The 23,478-nt window shown below is 40.5% G+C and overlaps 1 long non-coding RNA gene across 1 annotated transcript; it reads right to left on the bottom strand.

The window, feature by feature from the left end:
- On the bottom strand, positions 1-21,527 carry LOC131581060 (uncharacterized). The gene is made up of 4 exons (XR_009278007.1): positions 21,471-21,527; positions 2,880-2,993; positions 2,096-2,185; positions 1-419 (listed from the first exon to the last, which is right to left on the bottom strand). It is a non-coding gene; the product is annotated as an uncharacterized LOC131581060 (long non-coding RNA).
- Positions 21,528-23,478: the final 1,951 nt, after the last annotated feature.

The raw sequence follows: 23,478 nt of genomic DNA, 5'->3' as shown, positions 1-23,478 counted from the left end.
AATTGGAAATAAATAAGCAGGGAAAATAGCCCAAGAGCCCTCCTCTACCCCCAAGCCATGCTGTCACCCACCACTATTCCAGTTTAAAATCCATATCCATTACTAAAGACACTTGGCAAGTGTGACCATGCAAGGCTCCAAGCCTACATTTATCCATGGAAAGGTGACACGAAGGAATAAAAGCTTTGCCTCATTGCTCTGCTGTGGTTGAGGAGGAAGTCAATCCCCGTCATCTGGAGGTGACTGATAATTTGTCAGGGAGAGCACTAAAGGCAGTGTCAATCCTGCTGGAGAAGGAAGGCTGCGATCAGACACTCCCAGTAATCCCCACTGAGCTCTGCTGGGCTGACGTCTGTCACACAAAGTCACTGGTGGCTGAGGAGATGGAAATCATACTGAAGCACCCATGGATGGCAACTCTGTCCAGCAGCCAAAGTGGAGATAAAATAGGAGATGTAAATCACAAAATGAGCTGCTTCAGCTGGAAGCTTTCCGACAGAAAAGCAGGGTTCCAGATATTGTGAAAAACACCAAGTTTTGCATCGAATAAGATGTTAGCAAATCTTCTATTTAAATCTTTCCTTGCCCTCAAAGACAATAAAAATGTCTGCTTGCCACTTTTTCATTTCCCTCTCTTTTCCCGGAAAGTCCTTTTCCAACTCTCTTTCCAATACTTTCTGTAAAAGTAATGATGTCAAAAGAAAAACATGCAAAGGAAAATATGTAAGAGATGTAAACATCATCCTGCAAGCCTCATCCAAAAAAAAACCCCAAAAAAGTAGAGGGAAGGCAAAGGAAAATGCAAGAATGCAAGAAATATAATATTTAAAAATTCAGATATACGAATATAACACACATAAGACAATCCAGTTCACCTTCAAACTGTTGTTTTATCATAAAAAGCTACACAGGAGAGTAAAAGATTCCACCAGGAGCACTTTATCCACGTTTCTGCAGAAGATTTTTCAAGGACCCTTAGCCACAAACTGCAATGCCCAAGAAGAGAGTATATATAATAAATCCTCTCATCTTAGTCCATCAGACACAATAAAGGTTTGAATTTTTTTCTTGGAAGTTTCCAAATCATGCAGCACTGCCATTTCTCGGTTGGGTTACACAGTCTGGAATCAACAGCAGGCAACAGGAAGCACCAGGTTTTCTTTATCTTCCTCTTTATTATAAGAAATCAGACAATAAATAGAGTCTATAGAAGTCGAACCAGGAGAATTCTGCAGTTCTGTTTCACCTGAAGAAAGTTGGGGCATTGGCTCACAGAGCATCTCTTAGAAAATGAAGGGAGAGTTGGGAGAGTAATCAGAAAGTACAAACTGATAAGCAGTTTTATAGCAATCTCCTTGCCAAATCCTTTACTTCTCCTTAAGTCTTTAGGCACTGCATCCTGTTTTCATCTATTTTATGACGATCTTTTGGAACAGACTTAATTTTTTTAATGAAAATGGGGAAAGAAGCTGATTTTAGTCTAGGGACAGTAATTAAAATGACTAAAAATACTCTAGGAAAGGTTAAAAACAAACCAAAGGTTAAAATCAAACAAACAAAAATAATGAAATTATCTTAAAGTACGGATCAGCAAGTGCTTGCCAGTGGTGAAATGTTTACAGGAGCTCCACTGAAATGGCAACATTTCTAACAGCTTTTGTTATTTCTACTTACTGACCAGGATTTACAAATATATTAGTTTAAAATTGTATAAAACAACATAAATATATGTGTATGTGTATAAAAACAAAATAAGTAGGACCCTTAGCAGGACCCTTATTATTGAGATGAGGAATAAGCAACAACAAAAAGATCCTCTTCCCCCACTCTTCAGTATTGTTTGTTTTAGTTTGATCATGAAATACTATGAACCTGTCAAAAGACAAATATTTTGGGCAGACATTGAATTGTCTATCTATAATAAAAATGCATTCCAACAACAGAACTGGTGTTCTTCTAAGTGCATCTAAATTCCCATGAGGACTCAGTCCCTGTACATGGTAAATACCTTCCTCTGTGCCAGAATCAAACTACCTCAGGAGTGGCTAGGGGTGTCCACTTGGTAAATTGTCTTACTTCAGAGTAACTTTCCCACCTGGGCTTGTTTGTTCTTCTATGTGTGTATTTATTCCACTACGTTTATTCTTCTCTGTGTACATGGTTTCAGTGGGGTCTGAAAAGAAGACTGGAATAATAAAAAAAAATAAAATTATTGCTTGAGAGTCATTTAGATTTTGCTAGAGCAATTTTCCCCATGAATACAACAAACTCCTTTTCTAAGCATGGCAGCTATTCCTTTCTTTATCTGTGTTGCCCAGGAAACACAGGCAAAGGTTAATTCTCTTAAGCAGGCCATTGAGTTCCTCTCCTGTCTATACTTCCACAGCTGCAAGAGTTATGTTCCAGTGAAACTGAAAGCTTGCCTCAATGTCATCAAAACACTTGGTAGCCGTGGGTGCTACTGCTAGGATTCTTCCCTTCCTATGCTTCATCCATGCCTGGAATATAAGAACAGAGAAAAAGAGCTATATACACATCCAAATCTTCACAAGCTTGGGGGAAAGAATGCAGCTGAAAGAATTCAAATGCTTGATCCAGACAGCATTTGCTGTTCCATTTGCCTTTTGCATTGTCCTCTCCATCCTCTAAATAATACTACGAACATGAAAAACAGAACAATCCAACATTTAAGATTAAACTCTACAGATTTTCATGCTAAGTTGACTGGTTTGGATACTGAATCTGACCCAGCACAAGGAAGCAATTTGCAGATGACACTGACTGTATTTCTATTTACAACCAAAAGAGTGAAAGGCCGGGAAAAGGCCAGTATTTCTAGTTGCTCAAGTAGGTGCAAACAAAAGGTTCTCATACATTACCAGGTCAGCAAACACAACTGAGCAACAGCATTTCAGAAGCTCTGATATCCATTGTCTGACTGCTGACAGTTGGCCTGCAGAGGATTCCCAGGTTGTCTGCTCAGTGCAGGAGGGCTACAGAGAAAAACCTCTGGGAATAAGATGAGCATCTACATAAAACATCTGAACAACATCAGTATTTGTTCCTCCTCAGCCCTAGCACACTCAGGCCAGCAGAGTTAACCAAAAATTTGCACTGTATATTTCCCAAAGATCACATCTTTAGTTTCATAGGCCTTGCATCAAAGAATCACCAAATCTCTTCATTGTATGCTCACAGTAAATATTGGGGACTAAAGAGGAAGAAAAGGTTCTATCAAAGTGAGTGAGATTTAGCCCCTAAGGGGCCACAGAAAACATGGGGTGCATGGAATCAAAATACAAATGCTTTGCTTCTGATTATGGGAGAGTAACATATAGATGAGCATTTACACTGGGACCTGTGGGCAACCTATGTCTCATCAGGGACACCTTCAAGAATGAAGAGAAGCAAGGCAAACAAACTCCACTGCAAATCTAGGCCTATAATCTTGTAAAATGAGGGTTTAAGCCCATCACTGGAGCTCAGGAAGTTCTAAGTCAGTTTGCTACTTTTAACATTAAACAGTAATAAGAGACAGCATTCCAAGGAAAGGTTTATCCACGCTAATAATTTCTCATGGAACCAGTGACAGTTTAGTAGGAAATAACAGTGCTATGATACCTATGTGTTCCCTCATTGCTCGCTAGTCTTTTATCTTAAGAGCCTTTAAGCAGGGACTCTTAAGGGAAGCAAAGCAACTGGGAAGTTGTTTAATCTATCACTAATAAATACTAATTTATCAAGAAATAAAAGATTGAAAATCATTGTGACATTATTAAATGGAATCAATGATTCTGTCATTTTTAAAACAGATTGAACTCTATGATTCTTGTGGGTCCCTTCCAACTCAGGATATTCTGTGATTCTGTGATTATAAAATCCTTATATTAACGTGATATTAATTTAATGGTGACTGGTGTTTAATGGCACACAGGAAAAAAGTGCTGCATTTTGGGCAAATACAACTTCAATCATCCAAAGGAGTTTTTATTAATGGTATTAGGTACTTTGAGAATTAATCTACTCCAGGTTGCTGTTCATCCCCTGAACATGCCCTGTGCTCTGTACCAGCTCCCAATATAGTTTCTGATGTGGCAGGATCTCCAAGGCCCATGACACCCCAGGGAATGGGGACACAGAAGATACCGGTGTATTTTTATTGATTTAGAGCCAGCAGTGGCAAACCAGCATTGACAGCTGGAGATAAATGTAACCTACATTTGGTGAGGGACACATCGGAAAAACAGGAGAAGTGGGGCAACAAAAGGCCAATCTCAATTAGCTTTTATTGACCCTGTTGCATAAATAGGCCAGACAGCAGCCTCAGTACAGAGGTCTAGATGCTTTTTTTTCCTTTTGCTGTTTTCCAAAAGATCCAAGGATCCATCCTAACTACATGTGGAACACAGCATGGAGCCAGCCTTAACACATGAACACAGAGCAGCTTAGAAAGTAGGTAATAATCTGCCCACAGGATTGCACAACTTCTGGGGAAAAATAACAACTACATACTCACAAATTAATCTCAGGAGAAAAGCTTTCATCAGGTCCACAATATTTTAAAATGCAAATTCTATTTTTACCATGTATTCCCTTACTATGCTTACCACAGTGAGAGTCCACCACCGATTCTGCTGACATGAAAAATGGCATTTCTAAGCAGTTCTGGGTGATATAGGAGGTATTTCCTTTCAGAAGAGACTTGCCAAAAAAATGGGTTTAAAAATGCACAGAGAAGAGACTGACATTTATAGAACCAATCACAGAATCCTGGAATTCTGGTATGGTTTGTGTTGAAAGAAAACATCTCATTCTACCCCCTGCCATGGGCAGTGAGACTTCCCACTATCCCAGATTGCTCCAAGCCCCATCCAGCCTGGCCTTAGACACTTCCAGGGATCCAGGGGCAGCCACAGCTTCTCTGTTCAACCTGTGCCAGGGCCTCCCCACCCTCATAAGGAAGAACTTCTTCCCAATATCCAATCTAACCATGCCTTCTGGCAGTGGGAAGCTGTTTCCCCTTGTCCTGGCCCTCTGGGTCCTTGTCCCAAGTTCCTTTCCAGCTCTCCTAGAGCCCCTCTAGGTACTGGAAGGCTGCTAATTAAAACACTCCCAATTAAAAATAGCCCAAGAGGAGATGCAAACAGTGGTTGTATGCGAAACTTACCATTATCCGAGGAACAAACTTCATGATCAGCACAGAGACACCATCAATTGAGTTTATTTAGCAAGGGAATGTTCACTGGTCAAAATTCATGCCAAACTGTCATTGAGAGCCTCATCTGGCCAGGTTAGTGAAAAGCCAAGAGGAGAAGGGGTATTTACTGTTCTAAATAGTGTCTGTTACAGATATTAAATAATAAATCTTAATATGGAGGCCAGCAAGTAGAGCTGGGAAGAGTCACTGCCACTGCCTTACAGACTTTCTGTTCCATATCTGAAGAGAGCAGCACCCTTCACCTTGTCCACAAGTTCTTTGAGGAAGCTGAATTTTGCCTTTTAATCTTTTAAGCATTTTTTTTTCCTGACCTTCCCCTTATATTTCAGTATTTTCACCCTGCTGGTAGGAGTTGCCTTTCTGCTGACGTCCATTCTGACTCATCCACCCCTGACTGTTACAGCACTGGCCACATTTCAGCCCGAGCACAAAGCTTAAGGTGAGGTATGTCAAGTGTGCTGCAGCCTTTCCCAAGGAGAAACAGCCATCCCTAATATGCATTTTAAAGGGCACCTCTTTTTCCAGCCTGGCAAACTCTTTGAAGCAAAGTTTTAAAACAAACAAAGATAGATTTTAGCCACATGACTATGGAAAATAAACATCTTTAGTAAACACACTAAACTCACTAAACTCACTGTTCTGAGTGTGTTAAACATGCCAACCGACTTTTAATGGAGCTGCAGCACTGTCAGAACTTTGCCTCAGACAAAAGCTGGGCAATTCTAATTCTTTAATCATCTTAACTGAGATACTTTAAGCCCAAAGTACTGATTTCTTGGCAATATTGTAATTTCCAGGTAATTACAGTAATGGGTATTTGAAACCAAGTACAGACACACTACATAGGAAACAATTCTAGAGATTGATTCTGGTGTTGTACCAATAAAAATTATTCTGGTAATAGCTCTTTAATGCTATTGAATGCTGGAGAACTGTAAATGACTCACACAAAGGACAAGATCAGAATTTGAATCAATTTCATGATCAGCGGTAAGAATATCACTGGCAGGCAGGTGATGTTTTGGCTCTTCCAAGTGCTTGACATACACATTAGATAACAAATACCATCATCATGTCAGCAGTAGGAGTGTTGTCCATTATATATTACAAGTGTAGAAAACAAATGCAGCCGCAGAACCAAAGCTTTCCTGAAGCACCACAGACAAGGCACACGTCTGTCCCACCCTCTGCAAACAAAACAAACTATTTTAACTGTGCCCTCAGCTGACAAATTCAGACAAGTTTAGGCCAGCAGGAGTAGGAAAACTCACCATTTTTCTAGTCTTAGGTCCTATTATCAGGAAACAAAACCATATAATTATTGCCACAATCTCAGGTGCCGATTCATACACAGAAAGAAAAGTAAAATCTCAAAAAGCAGAACTGGGACAGGAGAAGGGAATCCAGTATTGGATATCTGTGATCTTCTAGCTCTGGAAGACACAGCTTTCCCAAATAAAAGCAACTATGGAAACTAAAAGGCAAAATAAAGATATAAAAAAAGGGGGGGGGGGGGGGGTTCTCACAAGTAATGTGGTCATTATGCATCCACTTACACATTGGGAAATGTCTTCCTGGCTACCCCAGCTGCACAAACCTCAGAAGGATGCCAGGAAGAACTCTGTGGAACTTCCAGAGATTCTTACAGAATTTTCCTTTTTTTCAATATACATTTCAGAAAGGGTTGGAGTAAGATTTATATTTTTACATCCAGTGCAGCAAGACACTAAATTAAGCTGTGCATGAGCTTGTGCATTGTTACAGCCAAACAGGAAGTGAGACCTTGCTCCACACATTTTCTGCTGTGTGTCTCTGCCATAGCATTAGAGGTGTTCATTAAGAGCCCATTTAAAAGCAAATCACTTTCTGTTATACTCCTTGATTCTCACAGAAGCTCAATTGTTTCATCCTTATTAAATTCTTGAGAACTTGTCTGTGAAAGTATTCTAACAGAGGCTGACAAACTGTGAAGATTTCAAAGATATTCTAAGCATTAGATTATTTACATCTTTAAGAATGCTCCAGACAGTGAAATTAATTCAAGCTGGCTTGCCCTAAATTTTTTTCCAGCTCCTCAAGAGATTTTCCTACTGGGTTTAACAATATCAAGCTGGTAAAGAACAAAATACCACAAGATTTGTAGAACAATCCATAAATTACATTTAGAATAAAAGTTCATGGAATTAGATATTTTTGAAATAAAGGAATTAACATTCAAAGAATAAAGTGGGAAAAAGGAGTGATGTTCTTTCTACACAGTAAGTTCAGATATGTAATTGGGTCTTTTCTCTACAAAATATCTTTGTAACGTATTATTTTGACTACTTTTGCCAGCTACAGTAGGCTAGGAAAGAATAAAAAAAAGAACACTCATACTCAAAATTGGATCAGCTTCACCCAGCATTTGCTGTTGAAAGCCTGCAGACAGGTGCCACAATATCAAATCCATTTTAAACTTGCTCCTTTTCCGCTAGGGAGAGCATATCAAAACTCTGACAAGTGAGAGCTTCTCCTGGAGCAGCAGCAGCAGTCCTGGAGCCACCATTGCCACTGCAAGGATCAACAGGGTGTTAGTTCCATTTCTGGGAGACATGGGTATTCCAGGTGTGCTGAGGTTCTTACTGCACTTTTGACTCTCCAGCTGCTGCCTGGCCTCATAAGAGGAAAAACAGACCTTTCTTTACAGACCTCTGCAGTGAAGACATAGCAGTTGCCCAGAAGATCTGCTGCAACCTCATTTTATCATTAAATGCACTATAGATTCCACAGACAGAAAACAAGGTAGTATCTTTGCCCTTACCACATGTTTTTTGTCCTTGAAAACTTAGGTTATTCTTCAGTCTCCTTTTCCTTAAGCAACAGAATTCTCGTGCTTTTCTTCACAGAAAGGGTTGTAGAACATGGTCACAGGCTGCCCAGGGCAGTGGTGGAGTGCCCATCCCTGGAGGCATTCATGCATGCCTGCACATGGCACCTGGCACCTGGCACATGGCTGATGGTTGGACTTGGTGACCTTAACGGTCTTTTCCAACCCTAACAATCCCCTGATGTCTCAGACACCTTATTTTCCATATCCCTGATAACTCCCACTGCTCACTTGGGGACTGCTGGCATCAATCGACCTCCATTTCAAATACTGAAAACTGAAAAACTCCCTTGACTGAAGGCCTTGCCAAAGGCGAAAGCTCAGTCCCTAAGACTACTAAGAAAGATTTTTCTATGGGAAAAAAAGACCCAGACCTTGGGTTAGTGAGGCTAAAGTAAAGGAATTAGGGTCAATTCTATAGTGACAGAATAATCAAAAAAGAAATGCTAATATTGCTTTTCAGCTACAGATTTCAATTATTACTTGTAAGTGTGTGATGATATTTTCAGTACTTGAAGGTACCTCATTGATTATCCATTGGAAAGCACATGAAAGTGCAGACGGCATGGCTCTGTTTCACATATTTTGTTACACAACTATGATTGGAGTGACCCCAACCTGCCACAACAAGACATTTAACTCTCATTTCAGGCCAAATGTAAAAAAGATATTCAGGTGCCTAAAGATGCAGATTGAAATCACTCAGATGATTACAGCTAATTAAATTCAGTATGCATATATAAGTACGATCTTGTAAGTAATTGTAATGAAAATAGCATTCATTAGTTTGGGAATTATTAAATCAACATTCTGAACAGCTTCAGGAAAATGGGCACAGCAAGAACTGGGCTTAGATGGAGACTTACATGAAATCATCAACTCAGTCGTTGGCTGTCACTTTGATGTTGTAGACAGGGATGTAACATAAACACACCAAAGCTCACGTAGCCAGCTTTTACGGAGTGCTCTTTTCCATCTATAGCTGTGAAGGTCCGCGTGGTTAAGCCCCATTTTCTGAACTGGTTGCCCCCCTGCCAACCAGCCAATAGCAGCCCTGCTCTTCAGTGGTCCACACTGGTCAAGTTACATAACCTACTGGTCAAGGTACTTCTGTAATTAGTTACCTATCAGTTATAAAATGGGGATTTATAATTATAATTGTGAGGCCTTCAGGCCAGCTGTTGGCCATCACAATAGTTGGCAGCTGTCAAAAAGTAAAGTCTCAGGAGTTGTTACAAAAACAATGAAGCATGAAACAGGCAAGATGATACCATTACATACATCCATAGATCTTTCATACTGAGTACTCTGGGAAGCTTTGGTGAAACACAAAACATGCAAAGTGTAAAAGGGTCAAAAGAGAGAAAAGACGATGAAATGTATGGACCAGCTTCCATATGAGGACTGACTGAGTGGAAACCCTGCAGCACAGGAAAGGATTGACTTACAGGGGATATTTTAGAAGGTTATGTATTCTTGAATAGCCTGGAAGAGGTGAGTAAAAATAACTATCCCTCTCATGCACAAGTTTTTGTGCTGGAAGAGAAAGGGAAGTTAGCAGAACACAATCTCTCTCTCCCTTTGTGTTTTGGCTGTGGAGTTCTGTCCAACCAAACCTTACATGGATGTTGTTCTGCGCCTTTGTTGTCCTTTCCATTCGCTGCCTTTTCCATTTTTAATAAGCAAAAAGCTTATATGAGCTCCCAAAGCAACTGGACAAATGCTTAGCAAGAGCTGTAGTAGGAATTTCTAAAACACAAATCCCATCAGCCCTGCCTAAGAAAATGGCTGGGAGATCACATGGGACTAGGCAGAGAGAAGAAAGGGAGAGGGAAAGGTAAGATAAACACCTTATTTTACTTTTTTCTTTGCATCCATCCCCTTCTGGCCACTGTCAGAGTCAAAGCAGTGGCCAACTTGGTCCCAGTCAGCATGTGCATTCCTATGTTGGCTAAAATCAGAGTGAAATTCTAAAACCAAAATCATTTAATGGGCTTTTATCCAATAAAAAACTAAACAGTATTTGCTGTTCTGCCTTGAGCTGTTATTTTTGGAGCACCATTAGCTAGGAATTAATTAGTAGTAATTGGTAAACCCTTACTGTGAATCTTGCTGTAGAGTTTATGGTTTATCAAGATGTTTCATGAAGACGCATTCTTATGACTCAAATGTGAGGATAATGTTTTCCTTCAGGACTCCTGCAGGTTCCCTGCCATGACTCAGTGCTGTTAGTTATTCTCCCTGCTAAGGGCACAGCTGGTTTGTAAGAACAAGTGACGAGACTGATGGATTCTCATCACAACCAAAACCAGACGGGATGGATAGCTTCAACCTCTCACACAGTTTTAATGCTATCACACAAACTGCACATAAACTGAGCTGAAAGACACAAACAAGTCACTCCAGATTTTGGAGCATGTCCAATATTCTGACACACAGATGTTGTGAATACATCTTACTCCTTATCTTTGATAGGGCAGATGCCAGAAACCTGTGATTTTTGTGTTGTAAAAAGCTGAAAAGCACACACAGATGCTTCCTGCTTGATATTGTAGAGTTCAGCACAGCCCTCAGTATCAGCAGACACTGGTGAACAAACTCTTTTCATCTTTGTTGGTATTTTGAGTCCTTTGATCCTCTTATTTCAAATCTGGATCCAAAAATTCCCAATTTATCTTTATTTTAGGCTCCTGAGAGAGAAAACAATCCTTTAAAACCCATGAAACTCCTGAGTAGTGGTGAAACCGCATATTTTGAAAACATTTTTCAATCCCAGCAGCATTCTGAGAGCAAGGCTGGGCTGAAGAACAGGACTACTGCTTCTAAAGAAGAGGTGGTTCGCTATTGTATCAATACAGGCTCAAAGTTTGTTGACCTTTTTTTACCTCCTTCCCTGTACATAAAAGGTTCACTTCAAGCAGCAGGCAAGCCTTAGGGCTCCCCTGTTCACATTTACTCTGACATTTACACGCAAAAAATAGTCACCTTCAAAAGAGGAGTGTGAACCAGTGCTTTGGTGGTTTTCTATCAGCAAGCCAAATAAAAGAAATCAGTGCTTATATTTGCAAAGCCATTTTCTACATCAGATTACAGGCCAACATGCTGAATTTATAAATTCCTTTCCATGGAAATATTTGGGGAGCAGCAGGAAGAAAACTTTCAGTAGACAAACAAGCTGTGTGTAATCAGGAAGTTAGTAAACCCTGTTTTGGAACAGAAGCATAAAGCGACATAACACTTTTACATTTCATGACTGACAACAAAAGAGAATTCCTAGATTTAAAAAGGGAACAACTAACAGATCAAAGTGAATGGAAAATGCATTTACTGCCTGCCCTTCGGAAGTTCCCTGCCTGTGAGGCTGCAGGCACAGCTGCCAGCGATCGCCCCAGCCAGCCAGGTGCCACTGTGGACCAGGCAATGGCAGCACCTCAGAAAACAGAAATTAAAATCTTACAAGGCTTCATAGATCCCTTTATTCATAAGGAGACTAAAAGAACTGAACCAAGCTTTAAACCTATCAGCAGCAAGACCTTATTTTGAGTATAAATATCAGTGAGTGACATCACGGAGGAGAGACTTCACCTCCAATCCAATTGACATTGTCTGATCTGCTTCAGAGACAAACGCTCTTAATTCCTGCAGGGGTAACCTCGGAGCAGTTTCCCAGGCTGATCAGCTTGCCTTTGTGGGCCAGGCCAGCTCTGCTGCTCCCAGGGCTGTGATACTGACCTTAGCTTGGGTTACTCCTCCTTGGCCTCGGTGATTCCACACGCAGGAGCTGCACAGCAGCTCTCACAGGAGCAGCTGTAAAGCCTCTGTGAAGAGCACTCAGTACTGAAGCTAGAGAACAGAGGCTGGCAACAGAGCTGGCCTTAGCAGGAAAATACATTGAATGGGTTGAGATTTTTTTTTCACAGAATACATGACTAGTATTTTTTTTTTTTTTTGGAAGTGCCATGTGGTATTGTAGAAACGTAAAAGTTTAAATCTGATTTTTTTCCTGAGCTGCAAACACAATATTTCTTCACCCTCTTTATTCAAACCACTCTAATTAAAACTGTCATTTGCTGTGATCAGACACTTAGGAAACACAGCAATTCCCAAAAGACTGTGGAAAAGTTGGGTTTGGTTTTTTTTGCCTAGTCGGACAGTATTTCCTTTTAGCCCTGTCATACTGCTCTTTCCACCAGATGGTTTGCTGGTTCCTATTCTCACTAAGAGGGATTTAACCAGCTTGAATTAATCCTTAGAGTTGTCATCGACTAAGTGTTAATGCTCTGACACTGCTTTAAACCTTAGGGATTTCTTTCCCCTCTGCCCCCACCCTGCCGTGTGGAAAAGGAGAGAGGAGGGCACTGAGGATGTTGAGCTGACAGAACAACCCAGTGCTCCAGTTCAGCAAGGAGCTTACAGGCACTCAACTGGATAATCTGTCCCGGGACATTCATACAGGAAATAAATGACAGCCAAGGAGCTTCTATTACTGCAGGAAAACTCAATCATTTCAGTGATATATGTGAAGCAGGAGCACATGTACACATCTAAGATTTGGCTAGTTCGCTTTTTAGCTCACTCGAGGTATTTTGTGTCTTCCACACTGCCCAATTTTTTAAATTTTCCTTTTTAATGTATTCCCTGTTTTCTGAGAAGTAGAATCTGATATAAAGTAGCTTTCACTCTGGGAGGGGATTTCCTTCTAGAGTGTATATTTCCTGTTGTACTGCTGAGCTCATGAAGGCAGCACACCTGCGTGCCCATTGTATGCATCAGGAACACCCCCTGGAATTTGGGTCATTAGCATAACGCTAATCTCCACAAAGTCATTATGATGCACACACCCGATTTGCACTGACCTTTTCACCCAGCTGTTCCACTGACAGACTCCCACCTTCCCCTTCCTACTGTCCCTCAGGAAAGCATGGATTACTGGGTGTTCCCAGGAGGTACAGGGATCACCTGGCAGGATTTACCTTTCTGGAAGAGATGGTAACGTTTGTCACCTGTTTAGCAACAGAAGCAAATATTCAGGGTAAAAATTAATTAAATTTGAATTTGAGAAGCCTCTTTGCTACTGATGGAGCTCCTCTATGGCAAACCTTGCCTGCAGAAAACATCTGAGCTCCTTCTAGCTGGGCTACAGACAGCAATCTGGGAAGCATCCATTGAAAGCTGGGTGGTTATTCAGGGGGCACTGTTCCCACTGCCCTTGCAGGAAAGCTACATATAACAAATAAATTATTTGGACTATTACATCAGAAACCATTTACTAGAGCAGTGATTTTAAACCACGAAGAACCAGGTCTGTTTAATTGTGACAAAACACACAGTCAGCCTGCCACCCCTAGATGTGAAAGCAGCTGTATATGAATTATTTTGAAAAATACTTTGACTGAGAGGCTTATAAATTGTCTCAGGAGCAACCAGACAGCCCTAGACATGCTACCTTCAGTAAACTAAACATGAAGTAATTCAGCAGAACTTAGACCATGATCTCACATCCATTGAGCTTAATAACCATTCACAAGTATGAAATTAATACCTTTAGATGTTTGCAGGAAAAAGGTTTTGAATAAACATTTCCAAGTAGTGAATGAACAATTTCAAATGAAAATATAAGCCTTCTCTGGTTATGGCTGGGATCCCACAGAGGCCATTCATAGTTCCAATTTTATCTTTTCTGTCAGCTGGTTTTCTACTTTTTGCATTAGCATTTTAAAGAGAATAACCAAAGTGTTTTTACAATAGAAGTGTATATTTATTCTCTTTTATTCTACTTTTCTGCAGTGCTTTCAAGAAGCAGCACAGGAATTTTTGCTCAGGATTTTTAAGCTTATTCTTCACGCAGCACCGGGGTGTGCAGGAGTTCTACCCAAAAATGAAGCATGTTAGTCTAATGGAAATCTTGGGAAGGCTGCAGCTGGCATGACCAACCTCCAGTTTAGAGTTTGGGTTATATTTATATTTCTCTGTGTATATAATTTCCAAAGTACTTTCCTACCCCTCGGCATGTTTATTAAACTTTGTGCATTCCCTTTTTTCCATATGCCAAACTTTACCTGGACCACTTTTCTTCCCCACTGCACACCTGGCCTCTGGCCTTTCAATCCTTCCACAGAGAAGAAGATGAACAAACACTACTTTTCAATCCACTTCTGTGAATCATGGTTCCAGAATTTATACCTCATGTTAATTTTAAGCAAACTCTTGAACAGGGATACTGGAAGATAAAATTATATGTAAAATGCAATTAGAAATGGGAGGAAGGTTTAGTGTGCTGGGATGGCTTTTATTATCCATTTTCACACTACACCAAAGCTTGCTGTGTGCTTTTAATTGACTTTTTTTCCTTCTCTTTCTCTGTTCCACATAATAATAGAAACGTGGAATTATAGAAAGGTTTGGGTTGGAAGGGGCCTTAAAGCTCATCTCTTTCCACCCCCCTGCCATAGACAGGGACACCTTCCCAACGATCCCAGGTTGCTCCAAGCCCCATCCAGCCTGGCCTTGGACACTTCCAGGGATGAGGCAGCCACAGCTTCTCTGGGCACCCTGTGTCAGTGTCCCACCATAATATATAATGATGTATATTATTAAATATATGTTATAATATATGCAAATAGCTACAAAAGTACAAGGGTCCCCAGCAGAGCAGAGCAGAGCAGAGCAGGGCTGATGACTGACGTTAGTGTCTCAGAAGGCCCAGTTTAGGCTGATTCACAGCACTGTGGGATTTCTGCGGTGTCTGCGTGAGGCATAGAAATCATGAGTCACCACCACTGCCCTTCCTCTCATCTTACTGGTCCCTGTTTCTTAAAACTATAAAAAGTTTTAAGTAATAAAGTATAAACTGAAGCATTAAAGGGAAGATTGGGGTTTCAGTCTGCCCTCCAGTTTACACAAACTGCAGCACTGTCCTCACCCATCTGCAGCAAGAAACCTGGTTTGACTCAAGCTACTGCAAACTGATCCCAAGAAGGGAATCATGTTTCCAGTATCAGGGCAGCCAGGCAAAGGATTCCCACTTTGGATCAGTTTAAAAACACTGACATTTTGCTTGGACAAAGACACAGGGCCATGTGGGAATCCGAGTTTCACAGACATTCACTGTACCTCCTGCCACTGAATTCCCTGTGTCCATTAAATACTCTAAGACTCTAAATAAAAACTGAACAGTAGCAGATAATCACATTGTAAATAATCACAAAAATTGGTGCTCTGAAAATTATAATTTCTAAATTAAACCCTTTTTAGAGGCCCTCAGCCAGCTAAAAAAAAGTCACAGGTAAATTAAAATGTATGGTTATTATATATCCCACTGCAGAAAGCCAGCTCAAGTATTGGTGGCAATAGTTGTGTCTGAGAAAAGCGTTGAACTGCTGATTGATTTATGGGGATCTAATATTAAGGATTTCTCCAAAGTGGTGATGGGAAGACCTCCCCATTTAGGACAATTATCCTTTTCTAAAAATGACCGATCTCCTCAGGCTGAGTTCTTGACCCTTGTTCCTCTCTGCTGTACTCCAGAGGTTGAGCAGATTTATTTTGATTATCTGTAATACCTGTACTTGCTTTCAAAATTACAGCCATGATTCTTATCCCCTAAAGACAGTTAATTTAAAAAAAATCCATTCATAGCAGCTTTATTTTGCATGATGTCAGTGATTACCTCTGCTCTTACTCAGGGCATCATCTTGTGCAAACCTGTGGCCCGCGATTAGCAAGACAGTACTCCTGGACAAAAAAAAGGGGAGGCAGTAATTGTTTTAATCACATCCTTCAGTGAATTTAAGCCCTGACATGTACACCTGCTCATGCTAAATACCTCTGGTTATTGTCTCTTCGTCAATTTAAATATGAATGTCTATTACTCTAACTAAATACAAAGCTCTGAGTAGAACATGTAGCAACCAAGATTCTTGGTCATGTTGTGACCTGTAATGATCGCCATACTTTTCACCAGCCTGGTTTAATGTTTGCTTTGATGAATATTTTCCCCTCTGCTCACCAGTTAAAACAGCAGGAGAGTTCCCATGGTCCAGCAGATGCACGTGGTCCACACACAGCCTGTCTTCTATGGAGAGGCAAGGACAGGGACAAAGAAGCACACAGCAGGGTTGTTCCACAAAGAAAAGCTCTTCCCCCATGCTTCAGCTTCCCCATCAAGAAGCCTCTGACAGAAAGGAGGAGGAAAGTCTTCACAGAGCAGTTCCCTCCCCTGCAAAGGTGACAGGGATAAAGAAAAAGCAGCATCAGTGCTATTCTTGTACTGAGGGTACTTAAAGCCTGTTCCTCTCAGCTGGACCTTGTAGATGGAAGTTCTGGAGAAGACGAGGGACAGCTGATGTCCTCTCCACTAAACCCACCAGCCTGACCTTCACATATTGATTTAATGGATGCTAGCAGAAAGGAAACAGGATTTCTGCACTTGATATTGTAAGCCCCTGTGAAAAATGTGTTTCACCTTTTTGGTATAATTTAAGAAGTTTAATAAAAAGACAATTCTGAGACAAAAATAAAGCAAATAGTTAAATTAATGAGGCTGGGTGCCTTGTCATTCAGCCAAGAGCACCCCTTACTAACAAAGGCTTGTTCCTTAAAAGCACTAGCCTGTTGTATATTCATAGATCCCTATGCATGACTCAAACATTCCTCTTAAGTTTAGATGTCCCTTTGCTTAGTTTCAACTCCACCCCCCCAGCAGATCAATCTTGTTTTGGCTCTGTTCAGTCTCACACTCCCTGATAACAGAGGTTCAATAAATTCCTCCCCTGGAGCTCTGGTTACTGCCATCTTCATCTGGATAAAATAATCTAAGAATGCAGGGGGGGTTTCTGTCCTTTCATTCTCTGGATTATATGAACAAAAGCAGTCTTTATTTTAATACTATGCTATAGCCTCAGAAATATATATCTGTATCACACTACTATTTCTAAGTTTTGTTAATAGCAGAAATAAAAGAAACTATATTAATACAGCAAAGTTTTCTAACATTATACATATAGCATTCATTTTAATATTTGTGAAAAGCCGATAATATTATATGTACTTATAACACCCCTGTCTGGAAAATGGCTGTACCTGGAGTAGCTGGCAGAGCTCCAGGGCAGCCCAGCACAGCATCCCCTTCTGCTCAAAAGGTTCCAGTGGACTCAGCCAGTACTGTTTGATTCAGACTCTTCCCCAGACCTCTGTCCTTTCTCACCCCATAAGGTTTCAAAGTCTCACAGCCCCAGGGTCTGTTTGGGCTGGCAAGTCCCATGTGGCTGTGGATTAACCAGCTACTCACAACTACCTAGAGCCCTTTTTAAAGGTCCCCAGCAAAAAAAAAGAAAAATCCCAGGTAAATTAAAATGTAGGGTTATTCTGTATCCCACTGCAGGTACTGCCAGAGAACTGCAAATTTAATCTGGTGAACTGTGCTGTGATTAAACCATGCCAGATTCCTTGTTCTGTCAAGTTAGCAGCAGCCCTTTCCATCCGTGGCTTTATTGCAGGAATTCAGAGCTCTGCTTTCAAAGGAAATAGCTTTAGGCTGCATCACACATTCCACCTCCATATGGGGAATAGATATAAAACTCTTTTTTTCAACATATCCGGGAAAACTGAGTTGCTGCTAAGACTGACATAACAGTCTGCTTTATCTCCTCAGTGGATAAGCAGACTAAAATAGCATTTTCCTCACAGAATGCTAACACAGCTCTATTTCTATATATAAGCCCATGGATTTATTGCAAATCTACTGATAAAACTAACACTACAATAACTTATGCAGACTACTTGGAGATTTTTTCCTCTTTAGAAAATTTGAATATACTAGTATTTTTAAATTTTAAATCTTCTAAAAAGTTGCTTTAGGAAGACAACTTTATTTCAGTGCATTTCCTAATTTCACAAGCACCTCAGAAAGTAGACATGAACAATGCTAACTCATGTCTTTGGGCTGCCTCAGTCAGCTTGGAAGGGACCTTCAAGGTAATTTCATTCCAGCCCCTTTATCACACCTCCCACCAGAGCAGGTGAAATTAAATATGAGCCTTAACTTATCAAATGCCCATCTAATAATATTGTGGCCAGGCGAATTCCAGTTTTGTTGGCAGTGGCAATGTTTGACCCTGCCTGCTCAGATCTGACCTGGTGGCAAATTTTTGGGAGGCTGCATTCCACTGCCAGTCACATGCACCCTGCCTGCTCCCAAACACCTTCCTGTCCTTTATGGCTTTGCCTGAAGCATTAGGAATTCTTCCTTTTAGACACATGTTCTGTATACTGTTAGTAGCTGATGGTATGCCAGCCCCCTTCTCACCGATTTAGAGTTCTCCAAACAAACATTTATGCAAATCTTTTTCAGTAGCCTGAAAACTACCTTAAAGGTGTTTTCCAGCCTAAATGACCATATGAAAAAAGAAAGCAAAATTGATTAATTAGGGTAAGCATTAGCAGTTTTTCTGATACTCCTGAACTTTTTCTCTGCTGTAGTTATGGCAGGTTCCAACTACTCGTGGATTCAAGTTCAAGACGTGATGTAATTCTGACAACAATAGACCACACCTTTTTAAGGTTCCTAAGAAAGGTGTGGTCTAGACAGTTTCTAAGTTGTGGTAACTATTTGTGTGTCTTGTGCTCCGAGGAATGTGTAAAGGGGTGAAAGGTAGCTGCATTGGGAAGTGTTGTTATATAATGCATCCATCTTGAGCTCAAATTAATCCAGTAATGCAGTTATTTTTTATTTTCTTAAAGTTCCTCTTTTTTTCTGCTGTTAAATCAACATAGGCTTTAAATGTGAGAATTTTCCTTTCACACTTTTCAGCAACTGGTTTCCATTTCATGGTAATTAGTAACTGCTGGCCTAGATATGCCAGAGCTATAGGAGAACAAAGGAGAGAGAATCCTTGAATGAAGCCAGAGGGGAGAGGGGACTGGGTCTTGTATTCTAAGTCAACAGCCTGTTCATGGTGGTCCCTTCTTTGCAGTTTCTAAGGGGGATTTAGGGCTCGTATTTATTTTTTTTTTAAAGATTTGATTTTCCGTAAATGTAGATGATCATGCAATGATATCCCATTCACAGGCAGCTATGCTGACCATCAGCTCTCCATGCTCACAGCAGTTGTAAACCTGCACAGAAAGCCAGGGTGACCCAAACATCGGGAGCAGATGGAAATCCAGGGGGAGCTGGGTGGGCGGGGTCAGATCAGATATAGTGACACTTGCATCCTCCTTTATTACTCACACACTGACTGCCTAGAAATCCTTTCTGAGTGGGATAATAATACTGCTCTTCAGCTCTGGTGTTTCTAGCATAGTGCTCCTATGTCTTGCTCCCCTCCATTTACTGACATGTCACTGGCTTTTGAGTAGGGAAGTTAAAAAGCTGTCACAGAAACTGAAGCTGAGGCACCCAGGAAAGTTCAAGATATTCCCTCCCCAGGAAACACTAAGCAGAACAAAAATGAAGAATACATCTTGCAGCACAATTTTTATTTCCCATTATTATTATTATTATTTGCACTCTCTGCATGTTGGGTATTGCAAGGGAAAATAAACAGCTCTGAAACCTCTCTTCATTGTTCCTGAACAGTCTAGCTGTCTCCTTAGTCAGACAGACACTCCTACTATTTTCACCTCCTTGCTTTGTTTACCCATGATAGCATGATTGAATACATTTCTCCCTTACCATGCAAGTAGGTGTTATAATTTATGCTTTGTTTTCTTAAATAACCTCCTACAACAGACTCCTTCCACTACAAAATACAATCTCCACTGCACTTCTATTTTTTCACAGGCACCAGCTGAGGTACCACTCACATTGTCATTGCTGTAACCCCTGAAGTCTAAACCCAACACAAGAAGGATGTGGACCCATTGGAATAAGTCCAAAGGAGTTGGAGTCCAACAAAGCTGATCCCAGGGCTGGAGCCCCTCTGCTCTGGAGCCAGGCTGGGAGAACTGGGGGAGTTCACCTGCAGAAGAAAAGGCTCTGGGGAAAACTTAGGACCCCTTTCAGAGCATAAAGGGGCTCCAGGAGAGATGGAGAGGGACTTGGGACAAGGGATGGAGGGACAGGACACAGGGAATGGCTTCCCACTGCCACAGGGCAGGGTTAGATGGGATACTGGGAAGGAATTGTTCCCTGTGAAGGTGGTGAGGCCCATCCTCACAGAGTGCCCAGAGAAGCTGTGGCTGCCCCTGGATCCCTGGAAGTATCAAAGGCCAGGCTGGATGGGGCTTGGAGCAACCAAATAGTGGAAGGTGTCCCTGCCCATGGCAGGGGATGGGACTGGATGAGCTTTAATGTCCCTTCCAACCCAAGCCATCTTGTGATTCTGTAAGTGAAGCAGCCTTGCTAAAACTGGGCAGGGCTTTCTCAGGACTCACTGAGAGCTGTCTGTCAGCCACAACCTTGATGTAAGAAGATTGAAGGGCTGTGGGAAGGCAGGAAGAGTTCAGTCTTCAAACTTCTTCAACCCTTGTCCTTTTTATTGAACTTTTTGGGAGAAGAAATCCTTTCTCTCTGGAATAGAACAGAAATCACATCTATCTGCCAGCCCAAATTGTATAGTTTTTAGCCCATTCCAAACCTGAGTGTACACTGACAAGTTTATAGATGAAAATAATAAAATATCATCCTCCAAACCAGTGATTCCTTACCACTGAACACTACACAGAATTAAATCATTGTGGTCTGCACATATCTGCCTACAGCAACTTCAGGTTGTGGCACTAATGCTGATCTGTGATTCTACTGTTTTACAAGTAAAAATTTAAAAAATCTTCATGATACAGTACAAGAATTTCCAAATCAGCTAAAAATTATGGACCTTTGTAGGAGTAAAAAATGTCACTTCAGAAAAAAAAATTACTTACTTGACAATTACTGCTGAATAAAGCAGAGTAAATAGAGGAGACCTAGTACACTGTACTCCTGCATAAACACTTCTCAATCAGGTCTGCTATTTCCCAAATACATGGATAGTATTTACATCACAGATTATCTGTCCTTGGAGAGAAAACATGAAACCTTGTCACTAAGTAAATATCTTTAAGCTAAATGTTCGAGTTAAATCTCAAAATCCTTTGTCCAGTTCATTGTATCCTAATGGACAATGCTTTTCTGTTAAATATCTTTCTGAATTGGTTTTGCTCTTGTATTCTTGTATTCTAACTCAACAGCTTGTTCATGGTGGTCCCTTCTTTGCAGTTTCTAAGGGGGATTTAGGGGAGTTCATTATTCCTAAACAATCTCTTGAGGAAGTTCACAGGATAAAGACTTAGCATGTCTTTCCAAATAAAAATCCCTCTCTTAAACTGTGCTGTCATAACAGTCACGAGGTCTCCCAGCCCTGTTAATGTGCATGTGGTAAGAAACAAGAAAAATATTGTACTTACAAGTTCTGGAACTTAAAAATAGAAGCAGAGCTGATCACAGGCTCTCTTAATTCAATTACCCCACACACCCTGCCTAGAAAAGACTTGCTCTGTCACAGGAAAGTGCATAGACCTATGTCAGAAGCAGACATAAAGTACCTTTAGTTCCCTTCATCTTCATGTGGAGTCACCTGACCTCCTCAAGAGACCACTTAATACTCCTTGTGTACAAAATATGCTCATGTTGACCTAGAGTTTGCTGTCTTGTAATATAACCTCCTCAAGTCATTAAAGGAATGAAAAAAAAAGTTGACATAATGAGGCAGAATCCTTTCTGTGATAGAAAGACCTAGCAAGTTTATATAACTTCATCAATATAAGATAGCATGGACTCAACTAAAACTTTTGTAACCCAATCTACTTTCATGAGGTGTGTTTGTCCTGGAATCTGACCCCTTCAGCCTGTCACAGATCTGTTTTATCAACATAAAATTCCATTAGTAATTAGATACCTCACTCCTCTGACCATGGGAACTAAATTATGTGTACTACATAACATCCTTCTTGCTTCAGAAATCTTTTCATTTCTGTGTTAGTTATCTTTTCATCACTGCCCTTATAAAAATGGATATAGATTTGAAAATGGGTCATGCAAAGAGAAAATATTCCAGAAATTATGCCCCAGGACATAATCAGAACCCTTACATCTTTATATTTCACTGGGTTCAGTGGAGCTATAGTGACTGAAGTAATTCTTTTCATGGCAGTCAGTGATCAGAAAAGACTTCTGCATATTCAGTAATGCTTCATCACTCATTCTTTACAAGCTACAGTAGTTTATTTTTCAATTTATACTTACAAGTTTGGTCTCAAGAGGTTAGTGGCACTTTCACATATTCATATAAGCTCTCAGTTTCATAAAAATAGTGTAGTGAATAATCATCATCACCCAAGAGGGATGTAAAGCCTACAAAGATTTTTTTAAAAAATTGAATAACCCTTATCTCACACCAGGGTTTTCTTGGTTTTAAGTGTCTCCAATTAGTTACTGCTGCCTTGTAGATTCATCAGCTATCCAACATTTCCTGGAGAGACATAGAGGCAGAATTCCTTCAGAGAAGCACATCCAGAAAATATCACTCACTCACTAAAGAGAATGCTCCCAGCTGACTGTGCTAACAGCTAATGCTTCTTACATCTTCAGTAGCTACAGTCTTGAAAATATTTACAACTTTTTTATCTTCCCTTTCCCCCCCCCCCCTTTCTCATGGTGTCATGAAAATTATGAGATTTGACTGTGTATCATTAACTTTTTGAAATGTTCTGAGTATCATTTGGAGCTGGGCTGTTCTCGTGTGAAGTAATTTTAAAAGAATTTGAGTAAGAAGCTCTTACTCCATCTACTAAATCTGGTTTGTTTTAGCTTCACCTTTCAAATTGCCCAAATGCATGATGTCTCCCAAAAATTTACAAGGTATATACTATGAGGTAACACCTAGCATAGTTTGTGCTATGGAAGTCTTCAGTTCCCATAGAAATAGATTTAAAACATTGTGTTGACTTAGTGAAAACTGAATTTGGCCCCAGAAGAGTGAGACTCTGCTTATATGAACATAGAGAATAAGGTATTTTTTTCATCCACTGTTTAAAGAGAGAATGAAAATTCAGGAATCTCTTAGAGAGGACAGTGATAAAGACATAATTCCAGTGAAGTAAGCAGAGATAAACTGATAAAACTGTTTTCAAATGAAATCTGATGAATGATGCAAAACCAGAGTAGCTGTTACAGCCTCAGGTTAAAACCAAGACACAAAATAGAGATGTTTCACAAGATAGAGACACTGCTGCATTTATGAACATAAGGACATATATTCAGCTCAGCATTTTCATCTTATTCCTTTCATTCTTGCATTTATGATCCCATCAGGGTTTACTGCTCTTGATTTCTTAGCAGTCACAACCTGCAGTACTCTGACCTTAGGGACTCTGTGAGTTGCTCTGGATTGTGCTTGGAGAGATGATGTTTCAG

The sequence above is a fragment of the Poecile atricapillus genome, chromosome 7 (genome assembly GCF_030490865.1).
Source record: "Poecile atricapillus isolate bPoeAtr1 chromosome 7, bPoeAtr1.hap1, whole genome shotgun sequence".
Lineage (NCBI taxonomy): Eukaryota > Metazoa > Chordata > Aves > Passeriformes > Paridae > Poecile > Poecile atricapillus.
The sequence above is the reverse complement of the archived record's forward strand: the minus strand, read 5'-3'. Positions and strand labels throughout refer to the sequence as shown.